Below are 10,993 nucleotides of genomic sequence, written 5' to 3'. Positions count from 1 at the left end.
CCCATTACACAATTTCACACAAGACAACTACCCCCTGACCAAAATTGTTGTGTGACAGGATCATTTAGTCTATGAGTCACTTTTACCTTTGCAGCCTGGCTGGGCCGAAATGCAAAGTGTAGACTTAGCCTAATCCTCATGTGTCAAACGCCCATTGTCCCATAGATTGTAAGCTTGCGAGCAGGGCCTTCTCACCTCTTTGTCTTTTACCCAGTTTGTTTATTAGTATACTATGTTTCCCCAATTGTAAAGCGCTACGGAATATGTTGGCGCTATATAAATAATTGATGATGATCATGAATTGAGTCGTTAAATGCATGAAACATGACTATTTTTTTAATTCAGACTGCACTGTACAAAGTTCCATATTTGTTCTAAAAACACCAATAGATTGTATATAAATATGCTTCAAATGCTAAGAGTTTGTGGCTATTGTTAGTGAAGAATGTATTTGGGCTTAATTTACAAATTGTGGGTGTAACCTTTATTGCTGCACTTGGGTCACAGGATGTACCCAGGACCACGGATGATCAATTGTCACATCTTTTTTTTTATTTTCAAAGAACACTGGCTGTAGTTACAAGTTGTCACTTTACTAAAAATTAAGACATAGTACAGATTAAATGGTTATTATTTCAGCATGTAAAATGCAACATAAGAATAGTTCTGCACAGAAACATTAGGAATAGTACAGGTACAGAACAAAAGATAATTACAGCAAATACACACACTGGAGATGCATAGCGTTGATACAGATATCAGGAAGGAACAAGATGAGGTCACCATGAGATGAAGGCAGTCTCTTTGTAAGCAGTTAATTTATAGGGGTAAAACATATCAGCTATATTACATATTAATGTAATTAATTAATTTTGCAAATGTCCAGGCTATTCCAAATACATTCATCTTCCCATTCTGCGATATTCATTTGCTAGATAACCTCAGTAACACAGTGACACTTTGACTGGTATATTGAATCACTTTGTCATTTATATCTGCTTAGTTGGACAATATAACATGTGATCATTTATATTCAAACTGTCATAAGGTAGTTGATCTGGGAGTTAAAACATTGAACAATTTTTAATCAAATAATATTCACACTGTTTTAGATGACGCATAAAATGTTCTAATGTGTTATTTTCTATTTTTAAACCCATCATCTTGCCTCATCTACAAGCTGTATTTAAATTTCACAGGAAAGCATTCATTAACGTAGCGACAGATCTATATTAGATGAATCAAGAATTAATCCGTATTTAAGGTGAAAAATAAGAAAGAAAATGACAATTAGGCTGTGGTCAGGTATAAGTCTAAAGTTTTGATATTATATCAAAGATAATATTGTATAAAATTAGTGTTATTTAGAAATGTAATCCCAGGTACAATCAGTGTGAGGCTTTGAGTCAATATGGTAATCCACCTTATAATTGACAGCTATTGTCCTTTTAGCTGGAAGTGTGGAACCAAAGTCGGTCCCATACCTTGGGCTGGGTCACTGGGCCATATGCATTTTTTTTCCTTTAAAATTTTTCTGATCGGCTGCTGAGTCAAGTTTTGCCCCTCAGGTTTAAATTTACCCACCCTCACCTGTGTGGAAAAGTGAGCTATTAGGCAGCAATGTAATGAATCAATGTGGGATATTGTTAGTGAAAATAGATAAAACTTTTTAATATATACCAACACAATCGTAAAAAAAATCAACATCATTAAGCATAAGATAAATAGAGCAAGGGTTTAGATGTCACATATGTTCTACAAAAGGTAAAGCAACATGTTCTGAGATCAGATCAAAACAATTTAAACAAAGGAGTGATCTACATTTATACATCTAAGTATAATCCATATAATGATCCTTCCTTCTGAAAAAGTAACAGTCTTTTGTCCTTGTCTTAATAGGAGCTATTCCAACCTTCCAGCTAGAAGGACAATAGATGTCAGTTATATGATTGATCAACAGTAGCAGTATTGTCTAAATCTGACACACTCATTGTGTCTGGGATTACATATCCATATATATGAAATTTAGAGGGTTAGGGATCTCCCCCTCTATTCCCATTGGCAGAAGATACAAAACTTCACATGAGATAAGGGGAAACCTTAATAGCGATTTGATAAGGGTACAGGATAAAGAGTTGGCAATGGATATGGATAATTATTAAAGGATAATTCCATCTAAAACTGAAAAGGACTAGATTGTCAGGAATGAGTACAGCCAAAATCACGGGACTCTACTCAATTCTACTGAGTGTTTATTCAGACAAGCAGTATGCTGTCTATTGAGAGCAGCACACAAATGAGCGCTATCCCTGGCAAAAACACCTGTACTGTGAGTAGCATGGTAAAAATTAGACTATAAAATAGAATTACTCTTATTGAGGAGCATTTAAGAAAGCTGGAGTATCAGCCCATTGTTCTGATTCTGCTGGTTGTAGTATTTGAGCCTGCAGTTATTGTGAATGCAGACTTCAACACTAGTCAAGGTATAGTATTCAGTGTTTTAGGTGATCTGAAAGTGCACTATTTCTCAAACGAGACAGATAGGAAGGGGATGACAGTAAAAGCCATTCACAAAAATACAATATGTGTGTCAACCACTGTCCATATGTCATTTGTGCCTATATTTCTGTATTAAAGAAAGCCCACGGTCTTGAAAATAAGGCATTCTAAGGGTTGCAAAATCTGTCACCATCTAGTGGGTGGTGCTTGACAAATTAGGGATACTCTTTAACAATTGTATATTCAGTATCATCTCTATGCGGATGATACACAAATGTATCTATCCTCTCCTGATCTTTCACCATCTGTGTTGTCTCACGTTACTGACTGTCTTTCTGCCATTTCATCTTGGATGTCTTCTCACCAACTCAAACTCAATCTTTCAAAAACTGAATTAATAATATTCCCACCCAAAAACAGAAGTTTCCTGCCTGACATTTCAATTTCTGTTGATAACATGACCATAAATCCCACCCCGCAAGCTCGTTGCCTAGGTGTAATCCTTGATTCACAACTGTCATTTATTCCCCACATCAACTCTATATCTAAATCATGTTACATACACCTAAAGAACATTTCCAGAATACGCACATATCTGACACAAGACACCGCAAAAACATTAATTCATGCACTCATCATCTCCCGCATCGACTATTGCAATTCCCTCCTTACTGGTCTTCCCAAAGTCAGACTTGAACCCCTACAATCTATTTTGCATGCAACAGCTAGATTGATTTTCCATATTAACCGTTTTTCCTCTGCTGAGCCTCTCTGTCAGTCTCTACATTGGCTGCCTGTATTTCAACTAATCCAATATAAAATTCTTCTACTAATATAGAAGGCCATCAACAAAATTGCACCGACATACATTTCCTCACTAGTCTCGAAATATCTCCCCACTCGACACCTCCGTTCTGCACAAGATCTACGTCTCTCCTCCAGTCTCATCACATCCTCCCATTCTCGGTTACAGGATTTTTTCCGGGCAGCACCCACTTTGTGGAATTCCCTCCCACGCACAATAAGACTTTCCTCTAGTCTTCAAACCTTCAAGCGTTCACTGAAAACCCACCTCTTCAGACAAGGTTATGGTATTCCTCAACCACCATCTTAATTTCCCTAGATTACCCTATTACCATCCTCTACACAGCTAATGCAAGACAAGAACCCTCTGATCAACATTGCAACACACACAGCCAACTCAATACTTTTACCTTTGCGTTCTAGCTGGTCCATTGTGCAATATGATGTAGCACATGCCCTTGTGTTTCTAACTCCCATTGTCCTATAGATTGTAAGCTTGTGAGCAGGGTTCACTTACCTCTCTGTCTGTATGTATTACCCAGTATTGTTTTATCAATGTTTGTTCCCAATTGTAAAGCGCTACGGAATTTGCTGGCGCTATATAAATAAATGTTGATGATGATGAATATGTGCATGCATGTGCCTAGGTATGTGCACACATGCAAGAATGATATTTTATTTTTGGGGGGGCCAAAATTATTTAATTCAGATGTAAGAGGGGAGGAAGGGTGAGGAAGGGAAGTTAAAGCAGGTACTCTAAGAGAAAAGCGAAAACTGGGCTTTGGACTATACTTATTATTATTATTATTATTATTATTATCATTATTATCATTTATTTATAAGGCGCCACAACGTTTCCGCAGTGCCGTACACAATACAAACAATGAAAAGTACAGGGAATAACAGTACAAAACAATAAACGAGTAGTACCAAGACTTTAGAGGCTCCAGGCAAGGCAAATATATGGAGGTTGGAGCAGAAGAGAAGGTAGAGAGACAGGAGGGAGAAGGGCCCTGCTCATACAAGCTTACATCCTATAGGGGAGGGGAGACAGACGACAGGCACAGAGGGTGTCGGAGGAGGGGAGCAAGTGCTCCCCTCTACTGAGGAGGAGCGAAGAGAGGAGAGAGGCCATGGAGAAATGGTTAGGTGGAAAGCTGGTAGGCTATGCGGAAGAGATGAGTTTTGAGTGCTCGTTTGAAGGAGCACAGGTTGGGGGACAAACGGATGGAACGTGGGAGGTTATTCCAGTGCAGGGGGGCAGCTCGGGAGAAGTCTTGAATTCTGGAGTGGGATGAGGTTATCAGAGTGGAGCAGAGGCGACGGTTATTGGCTGAACGCAGGGACCGGGCAGGAGTGTGTATGGAGAGGAGATTGGAGATATAAGAGGCAGTGGAGTGGGAGAGAGTCTTGTAGGTGAGGGTGAGAAGTTTAAAAAGGATTCTGTAAGGGAAGGGGAGCCAGTGTAGGGCAAGGCAGAGAGGGGAGGCAGAAGAGAAGCGGCGAGAAAGGAAGATAAGCCTCGCAGCTGCATTGAGTATAGAATGAAGGGGGGCGAGGCGAGAGCGGGGGAGGCCGGTGAGGAGAAGGTTTCAGTAGTCCAGCCGGGAAATGATAAGCGCGTGGATAATAGTTTTGGATGCTTCGCGAGATAGGAAGGGCCGGATGCGGGCGATGTTGCGAAGTTGGAAGCGACAGGATTGGGCAAGGGATTGAATGTGGGGGGCAAAAGAGAGAGAGGAGTCGAGGGTGACTCCCAGGCAGCGGAGTTGGGGGACAGAAGAGATAGTGGAGTTGTTGACAGTGATGGAGAGATCCAGGTGGGAAGGGGAATGAGACGGAGGGAAAACAATGAGTTCGGTTTTAGCAATGTTAATTTTGAGAAAGCGTGAGGACATCCAAGAGGAGATGGCTGAGAGGCAGTCAGAAACACGAGAAAGGAGCGGGGGGAGAGATCGGGAGAAGAGATGTAAAGTTGAATATCATCGGCTTATAGGTGATACTGAAGACCGAATGAAGTGATGAGAGCACCAAGGGAGGTAGTGTAGAGTGAGAAGAGTAGAGGGCCAAGAACAGAGCCCTGAGGGACTCCTACAGGGAGGGCGGAGGGTGGGGAGGATGAGCCGGAGATGGAAACAGAGAAAGAGCAGTTGGCGAGGTAAGAGGTGAACCATGTGAGGACAGAGTCAGAGAGACCGAGAGAGCAAAGGGTCTGCAGGATGAGGGGGTGGTCTACGGTGTCAAAGGCTGCGGATAGGTCAAGGAGGATGAGGATGGAGAAGTGACCCCTGGATTTAGCAGAGAGGAGATCATTAGTTACATTGGTGAGGGCGGTTACTTTCAAGGGAGCATCCTTATTAAATTCTAGATGCACTTTATACAGCAACAAAGTGCATTTAGAACAATTACTCCATAGTTTTTTTTAGAGCAATGTAATACAAACACACAAAAGTGACACATGTAATAACTATAGACCTGATAACCTCCTACACATATGTTTAATTTAGATGAGATTAATCTCATTAGCTCTAGATGAGAAATTGAAAATATTGGTGTCCTTAATGTGGTAGTCAGATGGACATTGAAGTGCTGTTTTCCAATAGGCATTTTTCCAGTTGGTTTTGCATTCATGCAAAAGTAATCGCTGAGTGATTTCCTTGTAGCAGTCCCCAGCACTGGGAAGTTGGCATCAGCACTGGGAAGTTGGCATGAACCTGTGAATGTGCTAGGTGAATAAACAAGGCACATTTGTGCAAATAGAAAAGTTATATGTACTCACATGTTTTATTATATTGTAAATTTCATTTGATTAGGCTTTTAATGCTCTTTTAAATGTCAAAAACACACCCCTTCACCTTACATGAACCCAGTGCCTAAATTCATGTGAGGTGCGGTACTGTAGAAGAGGTGATTCAAATCAGAAATCATGGGCCTTATATGGCTCATATGTTCCTGGAATTGATCCTACCATGACAACACTGCAGTAGCACTAGGAGGTGTTTGCATACATCCAACTCTCTCCTCTTTATAGATGCGTCCAAACTGTCATCCTTGTGGTGCTGAATTGTTTCTGTATGTTATGCGATTTGTTCTGTTAATTGTATCCATACATTTATTATTCTACTAGTACCCATGTATTTGTCTACTGTTTTCATGTATGTTTTATCTGTACTACTATGTCAGGTGCTACGGAATCTGTGGCACCATACAAATAAGTGATGATAATAATAATAATAATATATATATCCAGAAGTCAGCAGTTGGAATATTCTTCACTGCAGTTTACGCCATGCCCTAGAATGTCACGTTATTCTCTATTTCCTTCAGTCAGAAAAGTGTGATAATGATCTACCTAATGGGTACAAATTGATGAGCTAAGTAAGTGAAATGTTGCAATAAGATGTATGGATATAAAGCTCTGTGTTTAATGACTTACAGGTATCCCATGATCAGGCATAGGGAAGGGAGCTCTACAATTTGAAGCTTTTTTAAAAATCTTTACCTCCTCATTGGTGCCTCATTTTTCCTTATTTTTGCAACTCTTGCCTCAATGTATCATGATCATCATCACCATTTATTTATATAGTGCCATTAATTCCACAGCGCTGTACAGAGAACTCACATCAGTCCCTGTCCTGTTGGAGCTTACAGTCTAAATTTCCTAACACACACACAGACAGACATAGGGAGAGACTATTTGATAGCAGCCAATTAACCTACTAGTATGTTTTTGGAGTGTGGGAGAAAAACGGAGCACCCGGAGGAAACCCACACAAACATGGGGAGAACATGCAAACTTCACAGAGATAAGGCCATGGTTGGGAATTGAACTCATGACTCCAGTACTGTGAGGCAGAAGTGCTAGCCACTGAACCACCATGTATCCTTTCATCTAACCTACTGGCACAGACCAAGAAGAGCATATATACACAATACTTCAAAGAACATGTTGGCTTAGTGCCAGCTTATCTTGTAAGCCCTAAATGATTATCAATGACATGGTCCACATCCACTAATTTGCATATCTACATCCATACGTAGAAAATGATGCTCAAAGTGTCTCTACAACAATATTTGTATTTAGGGAAAACTTTTCAAGCATCACACCAGGGGCAGATTTAGACTTTTTCTTGGGGGGGGGAGGGGGGGGGCATTTAACAGAGCCCCATCCCCTCAAGCACATTGGTGGATAGTTCCAGCCATTCACCAATCAGAGTTTAGAAACCTGCCAGCGCCATGCAACAAACATTGTGTAATTGGGTGTGAGAATCATTATCAGCTATAGATCAGAAAGTCAGATATATCTGTGATTATTGTGACACATGAAAATTGCAACAGCTCAAAATTGTGAAAAAGGACTTGGAAATATTATGGAAAACATAATATTGTGCTCTACCAATTTCCTATATGCAAAATGTAGCTAAAACATACTGTACCTTGCTGTGCAACAGATCCTGTGATGAGCATCAACATCATGACGTATAGCTCCATGATCCTGAATAAAACACATATTTAGAAAAAATGGCTGAGTCTCTGCTAGTCAACATATTGGCATCTACAATGCTTTTAAGCAATAATATATCTACAGATAGAGAACTTTTTTTGCCTTTCATACGGCAAACTGACCACTCGATGCTTCAAGACGTTGACTATTGAGCTGGTGGTGCAATAACAACTTAACCGGATTTGTCCTCCACACCTCAGAGGCATTTAACAATGCAATTTGGCTAAACAAATGGGCCCTGTTTCAACAACGAACAGAAATCACGATACACTCCATAATTTATGTAAAATTGCTCTGCGCATACTCAGAAATGGACTAGACGCCAGTGAACGCAAGAACATCCAACTAATCTTTGAATGCAAAGGATACTTCTTACAGCCAACTATTTTTTGGATGGAATGGGGTGTGGAAGAGGTCAATGTACAGTAAGGATGAGCAAGTTTAAATAAAATATGGCATGTACCATGCTTGGCATAATCTACTTAATTTCTTTCTCAGTCGTTCTTTTCAAGAGACAAAGAGAGCCTAATCGGGGGTAATTACATTTTAGGTTGAAAAATATTATTGCTATGCTTCCTGGCTCCAGTACACCTCTCTCTTCCCAATCCCCTTCTGCAGTCACTGTTTCCAAAACCAATAAATCCAAGTGAAAGCACATATTGATACATAATCCTGTACCTTCTGCAATCTTTGATTCTCATTTAGGGTTGGATGCATTTGATCATAGGTAGAAAAAGACGTGCGCAAATAAAGCGTAACTGCTTGTTGAGTCGGATGCATGTGACAATGCTCGTTTAATTTTTTTGGACGCATGCTAGCGTAGTGGTTAGCACTTCTGCCTTACAGTACTGGGGTCATGAGTTCAATTCCCGACCATGGACTTATCTGTGAGGAGTTTGTATGATTCCCCCGTGTTTGCGTGGGCTTCCTCCGGGTGCTCCGGTTTCCTCCCACACTCCAAAAACATACTGGTAGGTTAATTGACTGCTAACAAAATTGACCCTATTGTGTGTGTCTGTGTGTGTGTGTGTGTGTGTGTGTGTGTGTGTGTGTTAGGCAATGTAGATTGTAAGCCTCAATGGGGTAGGGACTGATTTGAGTGAGTTCTCTGTACAGCACTGCGGAATTATTGGCGCTTTATAAATAAATGATGATGATGATGACCCACTGTTAATTTCTGCACTCCTCTTCAATTGACTGCTTGAGGCAGCACATGGTGATAAAACATGTATTCCGAATTGTCTCTCAACTTGGGGTACAGTCTGGGTATCTTAGACATATTTAAGGGCTAAGATTCTACTAAATAATTTAAGGCATTAGGAATTAATAAACATATTCCAAACAAATTTGACCATTGTTTAAACATCTAAAGACTTGAAAGATTTCCTGGTGAACATAAGTACACAGTAGGGGATTCCTGTAAAAAATGTCTACACTTTAGATTGGACTTAGGAGACACATTTTCTCTGATTGACATTTACTATCGTAAAGCGGGTACAGGACACAAAAAAGTTGAGAAATCCTGATCTATATTGACAGAAAACTTTCACTGTGTCATGCAAATTTCTATCCACAAGTAAACTGCTACAGACACTAAAAAATTGCTGTCCAATACAAGACATGTGTTTCTAGCTGTAAGAAATAATGCCAGAAAAATGTAAACACCAATAACTATTAAACCGGCACCTGACAAGACTGAACTAATGTATCTAACTCTACAAACCTCCTTATATTTTACCAGAGTTTCTCTAAATGTACAATATCAATATCTGCTGTCATTAGTATACTTTTTAGTTATAATTTAGTGCATAATTGTCTTCTTAAGGCCTAAAACACTTCTAAATGCCATACAGTATTTCTAATGCCATTTGGCTTTGTCTTCTGTTACCTCTTTCTCTCCTTATGTCGATGGTTTAAATACAATTTATTTCGTAGCCTCTTCTGGGTTGTTTTTGCAATCTGCACAGTAGTGTTGTTTAAATACCCTGGACTTTTGTCAGCCTTCCAAATAAAGGTTAAGTGTCGCAACAGAGTTCCCAGAATTATCTAATCAGCTGGCAAAAAAAATAAACTTCTTATGACAGAATGAAACTTAATATTTAATGGGAATAGAGATTTTCACACAATGATTTCTGCAATTGCTTTATATTGGTTATGACGATTTATTTGTGAATTTATCTGCTTTTGTGTGTATTTTTTGCTTATTATGTTCTAGTTTTATTTTTAGTAAAGGATTTTTATTTATGAGTGTGTGTGTGTGTGTGTTTCTTGCACTGTACTTTTTTTTTACAGCTGCATAATTGGTCCCAGCGGGCCCTGGATGCAAGGGCATGTAGGAGTTTGTAGTTCTACAAGTGCCAGCATGCTTTGGCAGTCATGGGTATGCTGGTATGCTGGTACTTGTAGTTCTACAGGGATCATCAAACCCAAACACGTTAGTTATGTCAGGTCCAGTAGTGCACCAGCAAAAAATATATATTTTTAAGTGTTTTAACCATTTATTACCCCACACTCACAGCACACACAGGGCTGTTTTCTTCTAGGAGGGAGGCCTAGTAGATGGTAGCAGCTTTTTCAGGGGAACCCTACACTGTTTGCCTCCATGATTTTGCCGCTACTCCATTAGGCAATGAGCACTAGTAGTACTTTTAGGTGGACACATTTATTTTTATTACAAAAAAATTCATTAACACACCAGGCGTTGATGATGATGATGATGACTACAGTGTCTCTACCGCATGATACGCTTAAAGAGTACAATATGACTTAAATGTATCGCACTTCAGCATATGCATTTTATGGACTATGCAGAGTCGCAGGTATCTTAAGTTAAGTACAGCTCTGCACACTGTGTAAAACTATTATTTTTGTCAGACACAATTTATGTTTACATTTTTGTCATAATTTCAACCAACTTAGCATCAGGCCCAATATACCCAATGAGTGTCAGGCACAAACATAGGTACTCAATATATATGGTATACTTTTGTTTTTATTTATGTTATTTTCATTTGTTTTGTTCACTTAGTTTTTTTTTTAGAACTGTGTAATTATTTTTAATCATTTGCTACTATCTCTTTATTACCCTATCTAATGTAAATTTCCCATATTGTGCAAGCACTGTTGGAATTGATTGTTTAACTAAACAGATGTATAAACTACAACTGGAGTTTCCGAGTTGCGAAA

The 10,993-nt window shown here is 39.4% G+C and overlaps 1 long non-coding RNA gene across 1 annotated transcript; it reads right to left on the bottom strand.

Annotated features, from left to right (window-relative positions):
- Nucleotides 1-520: 520 nt before the first annotated feature.
- LOC142134148 (uncharacterized) lies at nucleotides 521-9,771 on the bottom strand. The gene is made up of 3 exons (XR_012686987.1): nucleotides 9,696-9,771; nucleotides 7,740-7,798; nucleotides 521-590 (listed from the first exon to the last, which is right to left on the bottom strand). It is a non-coding gene; the product is annotated as an uncharacterized LOC142134148 (long non-coding RNA).
- Nucleotides 9,772-10,993: the final 1,222 nt, after the last annotated feature.

The sequence above is a fragment of the Mixophyes fleayi genome, unplaced genomic scaffold (genome assembly GCF_038048845.1).
Source record: "Mixophyes fleayi isolate aMixFle1 unplaced genomic scaffold, aMixFle1.hap1 Scaffold_4034, whole genome shotgun sequence".
In the NCBI taxonomy this organism is placed as follows: domain Eukaryota; kingdom Metazoa; phylum Chordata; class Amphibia; order Anura; family Limnodynastidae; genus Mixophyes; species Mixophyes fleayi.
This window is presented reverse-complemented; position numbering and strand designations above follow the sequence as displayed.